Source organism: Corvus hawaiiensis, chromosome 4, assembly GCF_020740725.1.
Source record: "Corvus hawaiiensis isolate bCorHaw1 chromosome 4, bCorHaw1.pri.cur, whole genome shotgun sequence".
NCBI classification, from domain to species: Eukaryota; Metazoa; Chordata; class Aves; order Passeriformes; family Corvidae; genus Corvus; species Corvus hawaiiensis.
In genome coordinates this window covers 79,579,216-79,597,929 of record NC_063216.1, presented here as the reverse complement: position 1 = coordinate 79,597,929, position 18,714 = coordinate 79,579,216, and the positions used below count along the sequence as shown (strand labels likewise).

At 56.1% G+C, this 18,714-nt stretch overlaps 1 protein-coding gene across 1 annotated transcript in view; it reads left to right on the top strand.

The window, feature by feature from the left end:
• Nucleotides 1-472: 472 nt before the first annotated feature.
• PPP6R2 (protein phosphatase 6 regulatory subunit 2) overlaps nt 473-18,714 on the top strand; it is a 56,691-nt gene continuing 38,449 nt past the window's right edge. The window contains exon 1 of the mRNA XM_048300202.1: nt 473-541. The gene's annotated coding sequence lies outside the window, so the exon portion shown is untranslated. The remainder of the gene's footprint in view (nt 542-18,714) is intronic.

Genomic DNA, 18,714 nt, shown 5'->3' with positions numbered 1-18,714 from the left:
CCCGTGTCCCCATCTCCACGTTCCATTCCCGTCCCCGTGTCCCCATCCCCGTGTCCCCATCTCCATGTCCCATTCCCGTCCCCGTGTCCCCATCTCCATGTCCCATTCCCGTCCCCGTGTCCCCGTCCCCGTGTCCCCATCTCCATGTCCCATTCCCGTCCCCGTGTCCCCATCCCCGTGTCCCCATCTGCATGTTCCATTCCCGTCCCCGTGTCCCCATCTCCATGTCCCATTCCCGTCCCCGTGTCCCCATCCCGGTGGCCCCGCGGCCCCGCCCCTGCGGTGGCCCCGCCCACAGCCGGTGGCCCCGCCCCCGCCCCGCCCCGCCCCCGCGCCACATCGCCCCGCCCCCGGCCCCGCCCCCGGCCCTCGGCCCCGCCCCTCTCCCCCCGCCCTGAGGGAGCCGCGGCGCCGCCGCCATTTTGGAGCCGCCACAGCCGCCGCTCCGCCGCCGCTGCCCGCGCAGCCCCGGCCGGCCCAGCCCGCGGGCCCGGCCCGCAGCCCGGCCCGGCAGCGCCCGAGGGCAGCCCGGCACCCGCAGGTGAGACCCGGCTGTCACCGCCGCCCTCGCGGGGCCGGGGTCGGGGCTGGGCCCGGCGCCGCGGGCTGGGCCCCGCCGCCCCCCCAGCTCCGTTCCGGCCTCCCGGAGGCGCCCCCCGTGCTCCGGGGGTTCGGCACCGTTTGGGGGGTTACAAACCACCCCCGCTGAGCCTCTGTCCGGGGCTGGGCCGTGGTCCCGCCGCCTCGTTCCGTGCGGATCTGGGTTAAATCCGGCTGCTCTGCGCGTGACAGTTTCCTTTTGCCGTGTTTTGGTGCGTGCGGGGCGGGCTGGCGGGGCTGGGGCTGCGGGCTCTAGGTGGTCCTGGATCGCACCTGGTCGGCCGGGAGTGGCCGGAGCTGTCGGGAGTGGTGGCGGTGGCAAGGTCAGGGGTCAGGTCACCCTTCCTGGGGCTCAGATCCCCCTCTCAGGGCTCAGAGCGCACTCCCCAGGGTCTTGTCACGTTCCGGGGGTCCCCTGCCCGGGGCTCGCATCACCCCCCTGGGGGTCTGGTCCCTTTCCCGAGGGTCAGGCCCCCCCCTCGAGGTTCTATGGGGTCAGGTCAGTCCCGGAGGTCAGGTCCCTTCCGGGCGTCAGGTCCCCGTCCTGGGGGTCAGATCACCTTTCCGAGGGTCCCCCTTCCTGGGGGTCTTGTTCCCCTTCTATGGGCCAAGTCCCTCTCGGCTGTTGGGTCCCCTTCCAGAGGGGTCTGGTCCCTTTCCCAAGGGTTAGATCTCCTTCCCGGGGGTCTGGTCACCTTCCCGAGGGTCTGGCCTGTCCTCCGGGGTTCTGGTTCTGTTCCCGGGGGTCAGGTCCCTCCCGGGGGTGAGAGGAGGGGGATCAGTGGTCAGGGTCCCTCTCCCGAGGGTCTGATCCCTTCCCGGGATCAGGTCCCTCCCGGGGGTCACAGGAGGGGGGATCAGCCTCCCACGAGTGTCACCCTCTTGGGGACCTGCCCACCTCAGGGTGCAGAATTTGGCCATAAATATCACCGTGCTGGTTTTATTAATGACCAGAAACCGGGGTAGGAGTGGAGGCCCCGGCTGGAATCACCACAAGATTGATCTGACAGGAAAGCGGCTCCTGGCAGAGGCTGGGAGGGCCCTGCTCAATTTGAGGGCCTTGTTTTGCACCAGCTAAAAAAAAAAAAACCAAACTAGGAAGTGAAAAAGAGAAACTGAGAGAACTTGGAGGGGCCTGAGAGGTTTTTCCTCGTTTGATCCCCCACTTGGAAATTCATGTTTTAAGAACTTGAAGGTTGTTTTCATCATTTATTTTGTGTCTCCGAAAGGAGAAGGTGTTGATTCCAGCCCTGCCCGGCCCCACAGGTTTGAACCAAGCTCTTAGGAGCAGATTTGGGTTATAAAGCTCTGTTTAAAGCCTGATGAGAGAAGAAACATTTATGTTTTCTCTTATTACTCTGACACTTAAAAGCGAGCATGCTGCCAAAATACTTCAGAGGTAAAAAAAACCCTTGGTGGATGGTAGTATAGGGATTTCCATGGCAACCAATGGTGATCTCATGGGAAGCAAAGTTAGATTTTGGGCTGTCAGTGGGAGCACATCATGGCCTGGGCTGGCCTGGGTGACATTTGCTCGGGAGAAGGTGATGAGGGCTGGGCAGGAACAAACCACTCTGAGGCTAAGGCTTGTTCTCTGCGTGTACCCAGCTATTCCTGGTGATTTTTGTACTCTCTTTGGATTAACGCTGAAATGCAGGGATGTGGGACAGCGTCCTGGCTGGCAGTGGTGGCAGATTGGGGGTGCTGCGGCAGGTGCCTGTTGGGCAGGTGGTGCAGGAAAGGCTCCTGCAGAACCTCGCTCTGGGGGGAAGGTTTGTTGTGGGATGCAGGAGCTGTGGAGCATCTCCTGCTCAGCCCTGGTGTTCCAGGAGCTCTGCATGTGCTGTGGGAGGGACAGGGTGGATTTCTGACTTCACAAATTGGAAACTGTCAAAAATAATAACGAAGAGGCAGCACTGTGTGAGAGCTGCTGCTCGGGGGTTTGTTACCAGGAGAAAAGCGCTCTGTGGGCTTACAGGATTTTTGGGAAGCTCCAGGCCGCTGTTGGCAGAGCTGCCTTGGGGAACAGGGGGCTGGGGGGCCCAGCAGTGTTCCAGAGTGGGATACCCCGGTCCTGATCACAGTTTCCTGGTTGGATTGGGAGGCAGCTGGAGGGAATCCCATCCCTGCTGTCCCCACACAGTGAGATCCTGAGCGAGAAGGGGGGGTTGGTTCGTTAATGCTTCCTCTTCTCTTTGGTAGGGAGATATCCCAATGTTTTCCTGTGGTGGTTTTCTGTGCTCTGTGCAAGGAATGCTTTGTTCGAGGTCTGCCCTGAGTTTTCTGGTGGCAAAGGGGACCCAAGAGTTTTCTTCCCTGAGCCCAGCAGTGGTGTAGAGGAATTCCAGCATCACAGAACTGTGGAATCTCCTGAGTGGGAAGGGACCCACAGGGATCATCGATCCAGCTCCTGGCCCTGCACAGACACCCCAACAACCCCAGCCTGTGCATCCCCGAGAGCGGTGTCCAAACACTCCCGGAGCCCTGGAGCCGTGCCCATTCCCTGGAGAGCCTGGGCAGTGCCCGACCAGCCTCTAGGGTGATATCCAGCCTGACCCTCCCCTGGCCCAGCTCCCTCGGGTCCTGCCCCTGGTCACCAGAGTCTGGGGAGAGCTCAGGGCTGGGAACAGAGGGATGAGCTTTCCTCTCTCCCTGCTGACAGCCAGGGGTGCAGGTGCAGGTGGAAAAGCCGTGGGTTCTGTGCTCGGGATCATGACTCTGTGGATACCATCCAGCAGGATGGTTTAACAGGGGCTGCGAGTCAGAGCGCCTGAAGGGCAGGAGCTGCAGCTCAGCCGTAAAAATGAGCAAACTGGAATGCCAGGAAATAGGAGAGTCTCTTGTTGGAGTAAATCTTGGTTTTGGAACAGGAGTAGAACAAGAATAACTGGGAAATTTGGGTGCAAATGGTGCAGGAGAAACGGGTGAGGTCGGTGAGCTGAGAGCAAAGGAGGAGCTGGGTGCTTCAATCATAGGATCAAGGAATATCCTGAGTTGGAAGGGACCCACAGGGATCATCAAGTCCAGCTCCTGGCCCTGCCCAGGACCCCCCAAATCCCACCCTGTGCATCCCTGGGAGCGTTGTCCAAATGCTCCCGGAGCTCTGGCAGCCTCGGGGCTGGAACCATTCCGTGGGGAGCCTGTGCCAGGTTGACAGAACTTCAGAGAACTTTACAGGGAGGAAGGTTTGTGGGAGGTCTTGTTTTGCTGGATGCAGAATTCCTGAAGAACTAATTGAGGATTTAATAGAGTGAGTTAATGAGTGACGGCAGCGCTCGGGCCGGGCTGTCGGACACGGAGCTTCGGCCGGGAGCAGCAGTCCCTCACTCCTGGCCCTATTTACAGGGAACACAGCCCTGCTCCTGATTACATTTATGGGCTGCAGCGGTTTTACCTTCTTTTCGCGGAAAATCCGCAGATGTCGGGGGTTTATGGAAGGCTCAGGGAAGGAATGTGGCCTCTGTGTGACCAGGAGTAGCAACAAAGGCTCTTAAGTGTCTCCTTTGATTCAATATTATTGGAAGCAGGAGTGTGTTGTCTTTCCTGGCCGCTGCTGTGTTTCTCTACTTGAGCTTTTCTCTTTCCCTCTCTGGTCCCTATTCCTCCTCCCATCCTCCCCTCGCTCCTGATGGGCTTCCCTGCTCCTTGTTTTGATCCTCCCCAGCCGCCAGCACTGCAATAACCAATATTGACATTATTATGACCACCTGTACTATTTTTACCTGCACCTTAACTCTGGTTTGGAGGGGAACTTGGGTAAATAAATATCAGTTATCTCAGGAAATGAAGCTTTTGCAGCCAAGCTTGAAAATCTCAGGTGAAAAAAACTTGGATTTAGGTGGAATTTGAGTGCCACACATATTGGTGTTGGACAAGGTGTGGAAGTGGGAAGTTCCATTTTTGTGTTTCTTAGTGCCTCTTAGTCCCAGATGAAGCAGAGGCACCTCGAGAGTGACAATAATAAACGTCTGCAAGGCCTGAAGCCTGACCAAAATTGTCATTTTTGTCAGGGGCCCCTTTAAACCGTACCCCACGTGGCACAGAGCCGTGACCGGGGGCTGTCACCACAGCGAGGGTGAGGTGATGTCAGGAGGAAGTGCAGCTCCTCAGCCTGAGCTGGCAGCTCTGCAGCTGCTGGGCTGGGAGTGCTCCTCATTGTCCCTCTCAGCCTCTCTTTCCTGTGTCTGCCTGTTACCTGAGAGCTGGGAGTGCTCTGGGGTGGCCATCCCCGGTGCCACAGCACCCACACACACCCCATTCCTTCCCCTGGAGTCAACCTGGGGTGCCTGAGGACACGGGGCCGATCTGGGCAGGAGGCGTGAGAAAAAAACCTTCTGGTGAAATGGCAAAGGGCAGGGAGTCACTGGGGGAGACAGAGCTCAGAGCTCTTCCCTGGCCGGGGCAGAGTGAAAAACTTCTCTGGCACAGCTTTCCACAGAACATCCTGAGCTGGAAGGGACCCACAGGGATGGTGGATCCAGCTGCTGGCCCTGCCCAGGCACCCAACAGCCCCACCCTGGGCATCCCTGGGAGCAGAGCTCCGGCAGCCTCGGGCTGTGCCCATTCCCTGGGGAGCCTGGGCAGTGCCCAGCACCCCCTGAGGGAAGAACCTTTCCTGATCTCCAGCCTGACCCTGCCTGGCACAGCTCCAGCCATTCCCTGGGTCCTGTCCCTGTCACAGGGAGCAGAGATTGGAGCTGCCCCTCAGGATGGAGCTGCAGCCCCTGGGGACATCTGAGCTCAGTCTCCTCCAGCTGAACATTCCAAGTGCCCTCAGCCACTCCTTTTGTGGCCCCTCCAGACCCTTCCCCATCCCCATGTCCCTCCTCCAGATGCTCTCCAACAGCTTTCAGGTTTTTTTAATATTGAGGTGCCCAATCCCAGGACTGGAGGTGAGGCCTCCCCAGAGCAGAGCAGGACAATTCCCTCCCTCAGTGCTGTCCCTGATGTCCCCCAGGACAGGGATGTCCCTCCTGGCTCCAGGGCACAGCTGACTCAGATCCCTCTTGCCATCCACCAGAATCCCAGGTCCCCTCCCAGAGCTGCTCTCCAGCCCGTCCATCCCAGCCTGTGGGTGCATCCAGGGCTGCCCCGGCCCAGATGCAGAATCCAGCACCTGCCTGTGTTAAACCTCACACAGCTGGTGATTCCCAGCCCTCGGATTTGTCCAGGTCTCTCTGCAGGGTCTCTCTGCCTTTGGGGAGTCAGCAGCTCCTCCCAGTTTTGTACCATCTGGAGACTTCCCTGGAGTCCCTTTGAGCCACATCCAGGTCATTGTGAAGGTGCTGAAGAGAACTGGGCCTGAGCTGGAGCCCTGTGGAACTTCGGCTTTGCAGGGAAAACTTCCCAAACACCTGGATTGCTCAGTCCAGGGTTTGTGTGGGGCTGGCAGCCCCCCTGCTGCACTTCCTGTGCTGGGAACCTGGGGTTGAAATGCGATTTCAGTCCTGCAGTTTGCTGCTGCTCAGAGCTCTGTGGCCTGGAGTGGCACTGATGACTCTGGAGTTGCTTTGATTCTGATTTCCTTGGGCAGCTTTCGGAGCAGGGGCAGCAGAGCAGAGCCTGGCACTGGGAGAGACGCAAACCTGCCGGAGCGGGGATGGTCTGGCTGCTGCAGCCACAGGAAGGAAGACGGAAATAGAGCACAAGAAGCTGCTTCAGTTTCAGTTTTGCATTTGATTCCTTGCGAGGACTGAGTTCTGTCACACCTCAGGGAAGGCACCGGTGGCTCTGCTGTGACATTTGGGGTTCTCTTCCATGTGGCAGTTTCTTCCTTTCCTTCCATTCCTCGCAGCCTTGCACAGCCTGCAGCTCGTTCCAGCTCCTTGCTTGGCCGTGCAGTGGGGTGGGATGAGAAGGTTGTGTTTCCTTAGCTGTTTATTTGTGTTTTCTTCCCTCGGCAGATCCCCCGGGACGCCGTTTAATTGAATTCTTTTATGTTAAGATGGATTTCTTTTCTTTGAGAAGGATAATTGAGCCTGTGAGCTCACAGGTTGAAAACTGTCCCCGTGTCCCCGAGGCAGAGGACGAAGGGCACAGTTGCACAGCGCCAGGAGCAGGCAGAAGGCCAGGCTGCCCTGTGCTGGCACCGTGTCCGTGCGGGATGGCAGCGGCAGAGCCGCGGGCACGGGGCCAGCGCCGGGAGCTCCGCAGCTGGAGCAGCTCCTCCAGCACCCGCGGGAGTGGCAGCGCTGGCACCAGGGAGGACACGGGGACGTGGGACCCAGGAAGGAGCAGAGTGACAGGGCCGGCCGGGGCTGTCCTGGGGATTTAACCAGGGCGTGGTTGGATGGCACTGGCAGCATTGTGGTGCAGCGTGTTACTGGTGTGGCTGTGCTGGTGCCAGGCTCACAGGGAGCAGGGCTCAGCACCTCCCCTTCCTGGGAACTTCTGCTGCTTCAGCTAAGCCTGCAGCTCCCAACAACAGAGGGACCTAGAGCTGCTGGAGAGAGTCCAGAGAGGCCGTGTAGATGCTGGAGCCCCCCTGCTCTGGAGCCAGGCTGGGAGAGCTGGGAATGTTCCCCTGGAGAAGGGAAGGATCCAGGGAGAGCTGAGAGCCCCTTGCAGGGCCTGAAGGGGCTCCAGGAGAGCTGCAGAGGGACTGGGGCCAAGGCATGGAGGGCCAGGAGCCAGGGAATGGCTTCCCAGTGCCAGAGGGCAGGGCTGGATGGGAGATTGGGAATTGGGAATCGCTGGCTGGGAGGGTGGGCAGGCCCTGGCCCAGGGTGCCCAGAGCAGCTGGGGCTGCCCCTGGATCCCTGGCAGTGGCCAAGGCCAGGCTGGACATTGGGGCTGGAGCAGCCTGGCACAGTGGGAGGTGTCCCTGCCATGGCAGGGCTGGCACTGGAGGGGCTCTGAGCTCCCTTCCCACCCAACCATTCTCTGCCCTTCAGATTCACTGAACATGAGTGCCACTGCTGGAAGTTCTGCCAGGCAGTTGGAATATGGGGTTGGAATGTGACGGGGTTGCAGCAGTGGGGCTGCAGTGGTGCTGACAACAGCCATGGCTCCTTGTTAGGTTAAATCAAGCTCAGCCCAGGGAATGGAATATCCGGGTCATCCTGGGAGCCCCCAGCCCCTGAGCCAGGATACCCCATTCCTGCTGAGCACCTGCACCAGTCTGCACCATTTAGCAAATTAGAAAACACTAAAGGATGTTTTTTCAGCTTCGCTCTGTGGCTTGTTTCCTTTTTATTTTTCTGTTGGAAGATTGCTTTTCTTTGTTCTCAGTTGTTATTTACTGCTTCTGCATTCTCCTAGTTCTTGTTCCCTGCCATGGGTGGAATGAGACGGTCTTTAAAGTCCCTTCCCACCCAAACCATTCCATGATTCCCTAAATTACTGTATCACTCTTTACATTGCACTGTCCATGGTATATCCTCAGTTTTCTTCCATGACTTTCTAAGTATTTCCCCTCCCCCCAGCAATGTGTTTCAGACTCTGCCTTGGCTTTCCAGAGGCTGGAACCTCTCCCAAAGTTCACACCTGTGTGATGTAAATCCCTCCTCCTGAGGTAACCATTCAGGGTTCCTTTTTTAGTCAGTGGAGGAGCCAGATGCTCATTCCCTGTCCATGCAGGGGTCTGAAATAAAGCCGAGTTGTGCTGGGGAAGTGCTCAGGGAGTCTGGGTGACTGACTGGCATTAGTCATCCCCAGTATAAATATCTGCACGTGGGGTGAGACCCAGCCTGGGGCAGGGGACACCTGCAGGGCTGGAACAGGGACCTCCTCACCCGGGTCAGGCCTGGGAGCTGCTCGAGACAAGAGATTGGACTGAGTGCTCCCTGAGGGCGTTCCCAACCTAAGCAATTCCGTGGTTGTGAGACGCTGGATGTTTTGCCATGTCTGAACCCTGAGTTCTGTTTGGGGAAACTTCTCCCTGTTCCACAGCAGATGGATGAGTTTGATGCTGGAAGCAGGAAGGGATTCAGAACCATGGAGATCTCTCTAAGGCCAAAGCACTGAACCAAATTAAAGTTATTGTTGTGCACGTGCCCAGCACAGTTGGATTTCAGTTCTGAAAGGAGCGCAGGGCACAGCTCTGCTGCTCCTGGCATCAGGAGGACGCGGAGCTGCTGGAGCAAGTCCAGAGGAGCCCAGCACGTTCATACAGAGACTGGAGCACCTGCAGAGACAGGCTGGGAGAGTGGGGAATGTTCAGCCTGGGGAAGGGAAGGTCGTGTGGAGACCTCACAGAACCTTCCAGGATCTGAAGGCATCTGGGAGAGCCAGAGAGGGACCCTGAATCAGGGACTGGAATGCCGGGAGCCAGGGAATGGCTTCCCAGTGTCAGAGGGCAGGGCTGGGTGGGAGATTGGGAATTGGGAATTGCTGGCTGGGAGGGTGGGCAGGCCCTGGCCCAGGGTGCCCAGAGCAGCTGGGGCTGCCCCTGGATCCCTGGCAGTGGCCAAGGCCAGGCTGGACATTGGGGCTGGAGCAGCCTGGCACAGTGGGAGGTGTCCCTGCCATGGCAGGGCTGGCACTGGAGGGGCTCTGAGGCCCTTAAGGCAGAGGACAGAGTTTCCCCACCTCCTTCAGTGCTTGGCACGGGGAGGACCTGAGGCTCAGAAGTTTATCAATATTTTACTGAGTTTTTTCCTTCTGCTTTGGAGAGAGTTCATTTAATTATGGCTGGTCCCAGACTGCTGCGTGTGACTGAGGGCTCTGAAGACTCAAGGATGACGCAGCAGAGGAGTTTCCAAAAGCTAGGAAGGGGCTTTAGGATGCGAGATGTTGGTGTGGGGTTTTGGGATGTGGTGCCAGCAGTAGCTGCACACCCGATTTCATGGCTGTTACACTGTAACTTCCTCTTGCAAAACAGGCAATTTCAGGTCTTCTGTTTTTCCTTCCCTTCTGTCACCTTTGTTGTGACACGTGAAATAATTGGTACAGGGCATTGGTGTTAATGTGGCGAGGGCTTCCAGTGTGTCCATGGCCTCCCTGCTCCTGCTTTTCCCTCCAACAGCAGCTTTGCTGAGGAATGTTGTGTCTTGCAGGAAAAAAATGGCCACTTCAGCTTCGTTTTTCACAGGTGACTTTTGGGCATCAGCAGGAATTTCCCCATGGAAAGGGTGCTCAGGCCTTGGCAGGGGCTGCCCAGGGAGCTTTGGAGTGCCCATCCCTGCAGGTGTCCGAGGAATTCCTGGAGGTGGCACTGAGGGCTCTGGGCTGGGGCCAAGGTGGGGATGGGGCAGAGCTGGGACTGGATGGGCTGGGAGGGCTTTTCCAGCCTCAGGGATCCCAGGATTCTTTGAGCTTCTCTGTGCTGTTTTCTCAGATACCTGGAAGCAAATGCTGGAATGAAGCGATGCAGTTCCCAAGAACAAAACTCTTGAGTTATTTTCAGTTTTAGAAGAGAACAGCAAGGAAAAGCACTGAGTGTATCCTTGGGGTTTGGATCCATGCTGGAGTTCCGAGGCGCAGTGAAGTGAGACGGGATCACCTGATGGGCTTGGGAGACTTTGGCCATGTGGGGAAAATCCTGTTGTGTAATCCCAGTTTGTTTGGAGCTGTGGACTGTGCCCTGGTCAGGAATGTGTCATTTTGGGAAAAGCAGGTGGGATCACCAGCAGCCAACCAGCAGAGCTGGTGCTGGGAGAACTGGGAGGATCTCAGGGCCCTGGCTAAAAGGAGCAGTGCCCTGCTGGGTTTAGGTTTTAATGGCTGAGAGGCAATTCCTGCTGAGGAAATCACTGCAATTCCTGTGGGTTGGCCCATTCAGACTCCTGGGGGGAGTCATGGAATGCCAGGATGGTTTGGGGCCTTAAAGCCCATCTCATTCCAACCCCTGCCAAGGGCAGGGACACTTTCACTACCCCAGGTGACTCCGAGCCCCACCAGACCGTTCCATGCTTCCGTGACCAAGAGAACTATTGATGATCTTTTGTGCAAGGGGGATGTTCAGTTATTTTCCCAATGTTGATACAATCCCTAGGATTCTTTATTAAGCTTGGAAAAATAAATGTCATCCTTTTCAGTCTTTTGAAATGTTCATCTTACAGATTCCATGGGTTTTATGAGTGATGTTGGTTATGATTAAGGGAATTCAGTCACAGTGTGAGTGACTCCTTGGAATTAGTGCTCCAAGGGGGAGTTGGATGGGCATTTCAGCTGGAATGCTGTCCCCTTCCTACTGCTCCATCCTTCCTCACTTCCCTGCCCTCCTTCCCTGCTCACACATTCCTGCAGCAGTGTTGGAAGGCAGTTTGGGGCAATGACCCGGCTGATTATTTTTTTCTTGCTGATACTGCATGGCAAAGGAAACCCATTTATTCTCAGCAGTGCAGGTTTAAATAACCCAGCAAGCTGTGGCCTCAGGCCAGCACCGTGTCCTGCTGGCTTGGGATTGCCAGAGCAGGCTGAGCTTTGATGTTTCTTTGTCCAGGTAAAACCCATGGAACTCCTAAGGGTGGGTCTGAGAGTTCCCAGCGACTGTTTTCCTTTCAGGATATTTTATGATGGATGAAGCCTGGCCCATAAATAGAGGTTGAGTGGTGCCACGCAGGGAGAACAGGCTGGTGGTGCCTTGTCCTGGGAAAGATGTTTTACCCGGTTCTGGGGAATTGGGTAAAGAAGGAGGAATTTCCTCCTGGAAAGGGTGCTCAGGCCCTGGCAGGGGCTGCCCAGGGGCGTTTGGAGTGCCCATCCCTGCAGGTGTCCAAGGAATTCCTGGAGATGGCACTCAGGGCTCTGGGCTGGGGCCAAGGTGGGGATGGGGCACAGCTGGGACTTGATGGATTTTTCCAACCCCAGCCATTCTGAGCTCCTTCTGAAGTGTCTTTATTTCTTTTAACTGCAAAACTACTTAAACTTTGCATGGACTGTGTCTGTAATGCCCTGAGAGCTTGAGGAAATGAAAATGCATTTATTGAATGTCCTGTTTGAGGGCTCTGCTTTGCTGGGGCCTCGGTTCCAGGTCTGTTGGGTGGAGGAACGCTGAAATATTCTGGTAGAAGCTGCAGCGTGTGACAGGCTGGGCTGTTCTAGTGCAGGTACAGACACAGACTCACCTTGGAAGCTTTGAACTGGGATGAAGGAGCAGGAAAGGAGCACAGCAGTTGTTTTTCTGGCTCACTCGAGGCCGTGTGCTGATCAAATAGGTGTCTATGGAACGGGCAGCTCTTGATCTCCCTGTGGCGTGCAGCAGGAAATCTCAGTTTGCAAATGCTGGCCCTCAGTCTGAGCACAAAGAGGTGTCTTTTGTAACATTGCCTTATTCTGTGTGGGCAGCAAAGATGAAAACATCCAAGGTCCGTGGAAGGACTTGGACAAAGTGGGATTGCTGTGAAACACTGCTCGTGCATCCCAGTAAAAACCATCACCCTGCACTGAGATCCCAGTGTGGTCATTAGCAATGATTTCTGGGGGATTCAGCTGTGGTGACCCAGGAAAAAATGTCACTTGTTGCTTAGAGCAGACAGAGTAACCAGCCCTGAGAGGCATCAAAGTGATCCGGGCAGGCAGGAGAGGGAGGAGGAGCCTGGAGTCCTGCAAGGGATGGAAATCAGCACTTCAAGCACCCCAGGACTTTGTTTTGCTGGTTTAATATTCAAATGCAGGTGCAAATCTCCCACTCAAAGGTTAATGTCTAATGGGAAGCCCAGAATCCCCCCGGGGTTCCTCGGGGCTGCTGTTGCTTCCGTGGGGCCGTCAGCACAGAGGAGCAGCTGGAAATACCAATCCTGCTGAATTATTGCTGAATACAGGTCACAGACTGGGAGACTCCTCTGCCCTCCGAGCTGACGTGAGCGCAGCAGCCCATGGAGGTGAATTTTAGGGATGTGTTGAGCTCCATGTGCGCTGAGCTGTCAGAAAAGGCTTTTTATGTGCTGTTCCGTTCCCAGGGCGTTTGGGATCCTTTTTCCTGCAGCTTTTGAGGCGCTGCGGTTTCTTTGTGTCTGGGTGTGGAGCAGTTAATTTAAAAAGTAACATTTAAATCAAGAAGCTGTGCAAATTCTGTCCTTAGCATGGGGTAGGGCAGCAATTAGGAGGCTGCTTAACGAGATACTGGGTGAGGATAAGGTTGGTGATCAAAACAAAGTACTCCTGATAGCATCTCTTTCTTTGGGAGCTTCAGAGGCCGGGCAGGATTAGAAGGAGCTCTTCATTTTGGGTGCACATTTGTCCAACACAGAGGCCTTCAAGGGTTTATTGCCAGGGGCAGTTTTTTATTAAAGGAAAAACCCAACGCAGCCCCTTTCCCTGTAGAGCAGCATCCCACAGTGCTGGGGACTTAACTACTGGTGGCCAGGGCATGTCTGGTGGCACTGAGTTGGGTGGGATGTGGGAGCTCTGCCGAGGGATGGGCACAGGCTGGATCCATGGGATGAGGCCAGAGAAGTGAGGGACAACCAGGCCAAGTGCCAGGTCCTGCCCTTGGGTCACCCCAAGGCCCTGCAGCGCTCCAGGCTGGGGCAGAGGGGCTGGAAAGCTGGGAAGGGCCCTGGGGGTGCTGTGCCAGCGGCTGGACAGGAGCCCAGGGGTGCCCAGGGGGCAGGAGGAGGCCGATGGCCCCTGGGCTGTGGCAGCCCCAGCGTGGGCAGAGCCCCAGGGCAGGGACTGTCCCCTGTGCTGGCCCTGCTGAGGGACCCCCTGGGATCCTGGGGCAGCTCCGGGCCCCTCTGGGCAGGGAGCTGGGAAGGGTCTGGAGCCCCAGGAGCGGCTGAGGGAGCTGGAAAGGGGCTCAGGCTGGAGCAAAGGAGGCTCCGGGGGGACCTTGTGGCTCTGCACAAGTCCCTGACAGGAGGGGGCAGCCGGGGGGGTCGGGCTCTGCTCGCAGGGAACAGGGACAGGAGGAGAGGGAACGGCCTCAGGCTGGGCCAGGGGAGGGGCAGGGTGGGCACCAGCAGGAATTTCCCCATGGAAAGGGTGCTCAGGCCTTGGCAGGGGCTGCCCAGGGAGCTTTGGAGTGCCCATGCCTGCAGGTGTCTGAGGAATTCCTGGAGGTGGCACTGAGGGCTCTGGGCTGGGGCCAAGGTGGGGATGGGGCAGAGCTGGGACTGGATGGGCTGGGAGGGCTTTTCCAACCTAAAGGATGCCAGGATTTTATAACACAAATGCAGAGATTTCGTTAATTTGTCAGATGTTAAGGAATAATGAAGAAATTCATGTTTGTAGCTCAGAAAGGGAAAACAAAAGGAGATTCTTGGGAAACTGCTGAAATATTTTGGTTGAGAATAAATAGTATCTGTGAATTTTAGGTGTATCCAAGTGGTTTTCAATCAGCAGCTTGGGCCAGGGGATGTCTCAGGAAGCTGAAACGCCTCTTTGGGGGCGTGTGACAACGATGAACCCCCAGTGAGTTGGGATCACTGCCTCCGAGGCCCGTGGTGTGTCCTGCCTTGCCTTTAGTCAGGGATTCCAAAAAGAACCGAGCAAAAGAGGGAAGGAGGAAACAAAGAGAATGGTGCTGGATGAGAATGGAGTTGTGTAAAATCCTGATGTTAAAGGAGTTGTTTTGTTCGTGTGCTGCCCCTTGGGAGGGTGTCCTGGAGCTGCAGAGCTGCCCCTTGGTGGAGAACCTTCTGCAGGTCCTATCCCTTGGCTGTTCCTCTTGGCTGCTGGCATGGGATGGGCTCCTGGCATGGGGGTGGTTTGAGAACCCATGGCTGGGTTCATGGAATCATGGAGTCCCAGACTGCTTTGGGTGGGAAGGGAGCTCAGAGCCCCTCCAGTGCCAGCCCTGCCATGGCAGGGACACCTCCCACTGTGCCAGGCTGCTCCAGCCCCAATGTCCAGCCTGGCCTTGGATTCAATCTTTGCTGATTTAAAGATGGACATGGGAATTATTCCATCTTGGAAGCAAAGACAGAGTGTGTTCCACAGGAGTCTGAGGTGGGAGCCTAAGGAGGTTGAGAGAGCTCTGAAACAACTGAGTAGCTCATGATTCTCTTCCCCTGGCAGACTGAATCCCAGAATCCCAGAATCACTGAGGCTGGAAAAGCCCTCTGGGATTACTGAGTCCCAGCTGTGCCCGATGCCCACCTTGGCCCCAGCCCAGAGCCCTCAGTGCCACCTTCAGGAATTCCTTGGACACCTGCAGGCATGGGCACTCCAAAGCTCCCTGGGCAGCCCCTGCCAAGGCCTGAGCACCCTTTCCATGGGGAAATTCCTGCTGAATTCCTGCAGGATGGTGACTTTCTGTCTCCCTTCTCCAGCAGTCACAGGAGGAGGACTCTGAGATGCAGCCCTTGTCAGGGCTGACCCTTGTCAGGACATTTGCAGGGTGCTCTGAATTCTGGAGGGTGTTTGCTTCTCTCAAGGAAAGCTGGGTCCTTTTTAGGGAAGTGAAATTGTGCAGTTGAAAAATGTTGATAACCCAAATGCTCCAATTGGGAAGAGCTTGGGGATAAAAATACTGCCAATGTAAATTGTTGTGAGGTGGCAGTGGGGTGTTATGTATGAGCCTGGCACCGCTCCTCGCCTGCTTTCCTTGGAGTGGTTGACAGGTCTGGGAATGGATCAGGGCTGACTTCCAGCTGGGCAGGGAGGGAGAGTGCTTGGCTGTGCGGGCAGGAGGTGGGAAAAGGCTTGGGATGACCCTGTTGCTGCCCTGGGAGTCACGAGGCAGCAGCGGGACACCTGGGCACCCTCCACGTCCCTGCAGGTGATGCACTGCAGGCTCCAGCTTCTTCCCAGGCAGCATTGGGCTGGGATAACCCTAATAACAACAACAACAATAACACAGTAACAACTCCCTCTGCTTGTGGGTGTGGGCATTTCAGTGCCATCTGTGACTGCACTGGGGAGTCCTGGGCTGCGTTTCCTCATCAGGGCTGCCTGACCTTGGTGGGGGACCTGCTGTGGTTTGAGTGTCTGACTGAAAAACCACAACAGCTGCACGTCCATCCTGTGGTGCACCTGGAATCACGGAGTAATGGAACATCCTGAGCTGGAAGGGACCCACAGGGATGGTGGATCCAGCTGCTGGCCCTGCCCAGGCACCCAACAGCCCCACCCTGGGCATCCCTGGGAGCAGAGCTCCGGCAGCCTCGGGCTGTGCCCATTCCCTGGGGAGCCTGGGCAGTGCCGAGCACCCCCTGAGGGAAGAACCTTTCCTGATCTCCAACCTGACCCTGCCTGGCACAGCTCCATGGAGATCTGAAAAGATTTGGAGCAGGCTCTGGCACCACAAGGTGCTGGTTCTGTGCTGGATCAGCTCCTGTGGAAGATTCCCAGAGCTTAGCCAAGAGTTTAAAATAGTAACTGCTCTTGGTGGCTTCTCCAGTTACCAGGATCATTCCAAGGATCTCATGATTTGCATATCATTTTCCAAATGTCCACATACAGAGGAAAAGAAATTTGCTGTTGCTGTGAACCTGAGTTGATGAAGGAAGTGTTGAAATGATGTTTGCCATGAGGAGTGTGTGGATTTAGGGATGAGCCGGGGCTGGGAACAGCCGGCAGCGTTCGGGCAGAGGGGTGGGCTGGCTGCTCCTCCATGGGGATGGAACAGGAGCTCCAGAAAACTGCCAGAGGGCAGGGATGGATGGAATCTTGGGAAGGAATTCCTGGCTGGGAGGGTGGAGAGGGGCTGGGCTGGAGTTCCCAGAGCAGCTGTGGCTGCCCCTGGATCCCTGGCAGTGGCCAAGGCCAGGCTGGACATTGGGGCTGGAGCAGCCTGGCACAGTGGGAGGTGTCCCTGCCCATGGGCTCCCCCTTGTCCTGTCCCTCCATGCCTTGGCCCCAGTCCCTCTGCAGCTCTCCTGGAGCCCCTTCAGGCCCTGCAAGGGGCTCTCAGCTCTCCCTGGAGCTTCTCCTCTCCAGGGGAGCACCCCCAGCTCTCCCAGCCTGGCTCCAGCCCTGGAGCAGCTCCGTGATCCCTGGACTCTCTCTCCAGCAGTTTATCTCAGCTGTTGTTTATTTACTGTTAGAACCAGTGGCTCTGGGAATATTTCAATTCCTGTATTATGGTTGAGGTTCAGAAGAGTTGGTGGAAGGATCTTTATGTATTTATGTATTTATTTATTTATTTACTGGAAACGAGGAAGCAGCAGAGACCAAAGCCCATCCCAGTGACCCTGGGGCTGTGTGGAGTCAGGAATGGGCTGCAGGAGTTTGTGGGTTAGAATTAAGCAGGACTATCTGGAGTGACCATCTTGGTCAGTTGATGTTTGTGGTCACTTGGCTGTTCTGGCCAAGCATTGGGGCGGTGCCTGGATGGTTTTACAGCTCTTCCACCCTTTAATCCCTGAATTCCTGGCAGAGAGAAGGAGGGTTAGGAAAGAGCTGAAGATGTCATGAAATCCCAACTTCAGAAAGTGCAAGGATTGATGGTATAAAACCCCCAAAATGGGAAAAGCTCTGGACTGCTTTTTCCAGTCTGCATCACTCACTTCTGCTGGAGTGAAGAAGTTGGAGAGTCCAAGTGTTTTAGGCTGGGATTACTTTTTTTCCTTTGGCTATATTTAGCCATGGAAAGGGCTGCCCGGGGAGGTTGGAGTGCCCATCCAGGGAGGTGTCCAGGGAATTCCTGGATGTGGCACTGAGGGCTCTGAGCTGGGGACAAGGTGGGGATGGGGCACAGCTGGGACTGGATGGGCTGGGAGGGCTTTTCCAGCCTCAGGGATTCTGGGATTTTGTTGGGACTCTTAAAGCAGGTGGGAAGAGGCTAAATAAATCCCAAAATTTATGTGAGTGGACATTGATTAGGGAATAGTTTGTGTTTGTTCCATTTTCCTGTCAGCGGTGCAGATACCCTGGGAAATGCTGCTTTTCCTTAATCCCAACAGCTCTGACTCTTCCTTTATCAGTGAAGTCTTGAGGGAAGTTCTGACTTATATAAAAGGTTGAATTTAGCTCATCTGGGTTGATATTTCTGATCAACCATGATAAAGTAACTGAGGCAGTGGGAAGATTTCAAATTTTGTTAAAAATAGCTGGGTTTTGTACATGCCTGTCCTTTTCCAAATGCTCCCATCCCACTGCTGCCTCCTGGGATGTGCCACGGGATGTATGGGACAGGCAGGAATTCTGTTCCTCTCATGAGGCTCATTTTTAAGGGTTAAATGGACCTTTTGGTTGTTTTTAATGAGGAATTCCTGATTCTTCTCATCCTCTCCCAATGCCTTTTGCAGCTAAAGAACCCTTTCCTTGTAGTTGGCTGGGAGCAGTGGTGGGTATGGATTCACCACGGGGAGGGGGCATTCCAGCCTCCCTGGATCCCTTCTCCCGGCTTCCCTGGAGCAGCAGGCACAAAAGCGGGAGGAGCCCATGGCAGGGAGGGTTGGGTGGGATCTCAGGAAAGGTTCTTCCCCCAGAGGGTGCTGGGCACTGAACAGGGAATGGTCCTGGCCCCGAGGGCTCCGGGAGTGTTTGGGCAGCACTCCCAGGGATGCACAGGGTGGGGTTGTTGGGGGGTCTGTGCAGGTGATCCCTGTGGATCCCTTCCTGCTCAGGGTATTCCATGACTCGATGAGTCCAAGGACAGTTCCCTGCTGCCATCCATGTGCTTGATGTTTAATTCCCAGCTCCCTTAAGCAGAGGAGCACAGGGAAGGCTCCAGGCTCTGCTGGTGCCCATCCCTGCTGCTGGTTGGACCCAGGGATCCTTGTGCAGGCTCCAGGGTGGGCTCTGATGCCCTGTGTCCAGCAGGGATGTGTTACACACACAGCACTGGGCACACAGGAGTTATCCACAGGAGTATCCACAGGAGCAGCGGATCTGCTCCTCCTGGGCTCTGCAGATCCTCCAGCAGGGCTGGTCCAGGTAGAAATTCCCTGAGGGGAGCTTGGGAGAGGAGCTGGGACATGCTGAGCAGTTGTTCATGACTTGCTAATGTGTAAATGCTTTTCCAAAGGCACTGGAGAGGTTTTTAGTGGATTTTAGTCTGCTCACTAACTGAGCCTTCCTTACTTGCCTGAGTGGATTCCATGGAAAGGCTGTGGAATATCTCGGCACAATCTGTCCTAAGGCCTGGAAGGTGCAGCCAGGGTGGGGAAGGTGGGCTCTGTTCACCAGGAATTGGCACACAGATGTGTGGAAAAGCTGCAGCACACTTGGATTTCATTGTGGCTTGGAACTGAACCATAGCCCTGAAAGCTCTGGCCCCTGGATCCCTGGCAGTGGCCAAGGCCAGGCTGGACATTGGGGCTGGAGCAGCCTGGCACAGTGGGA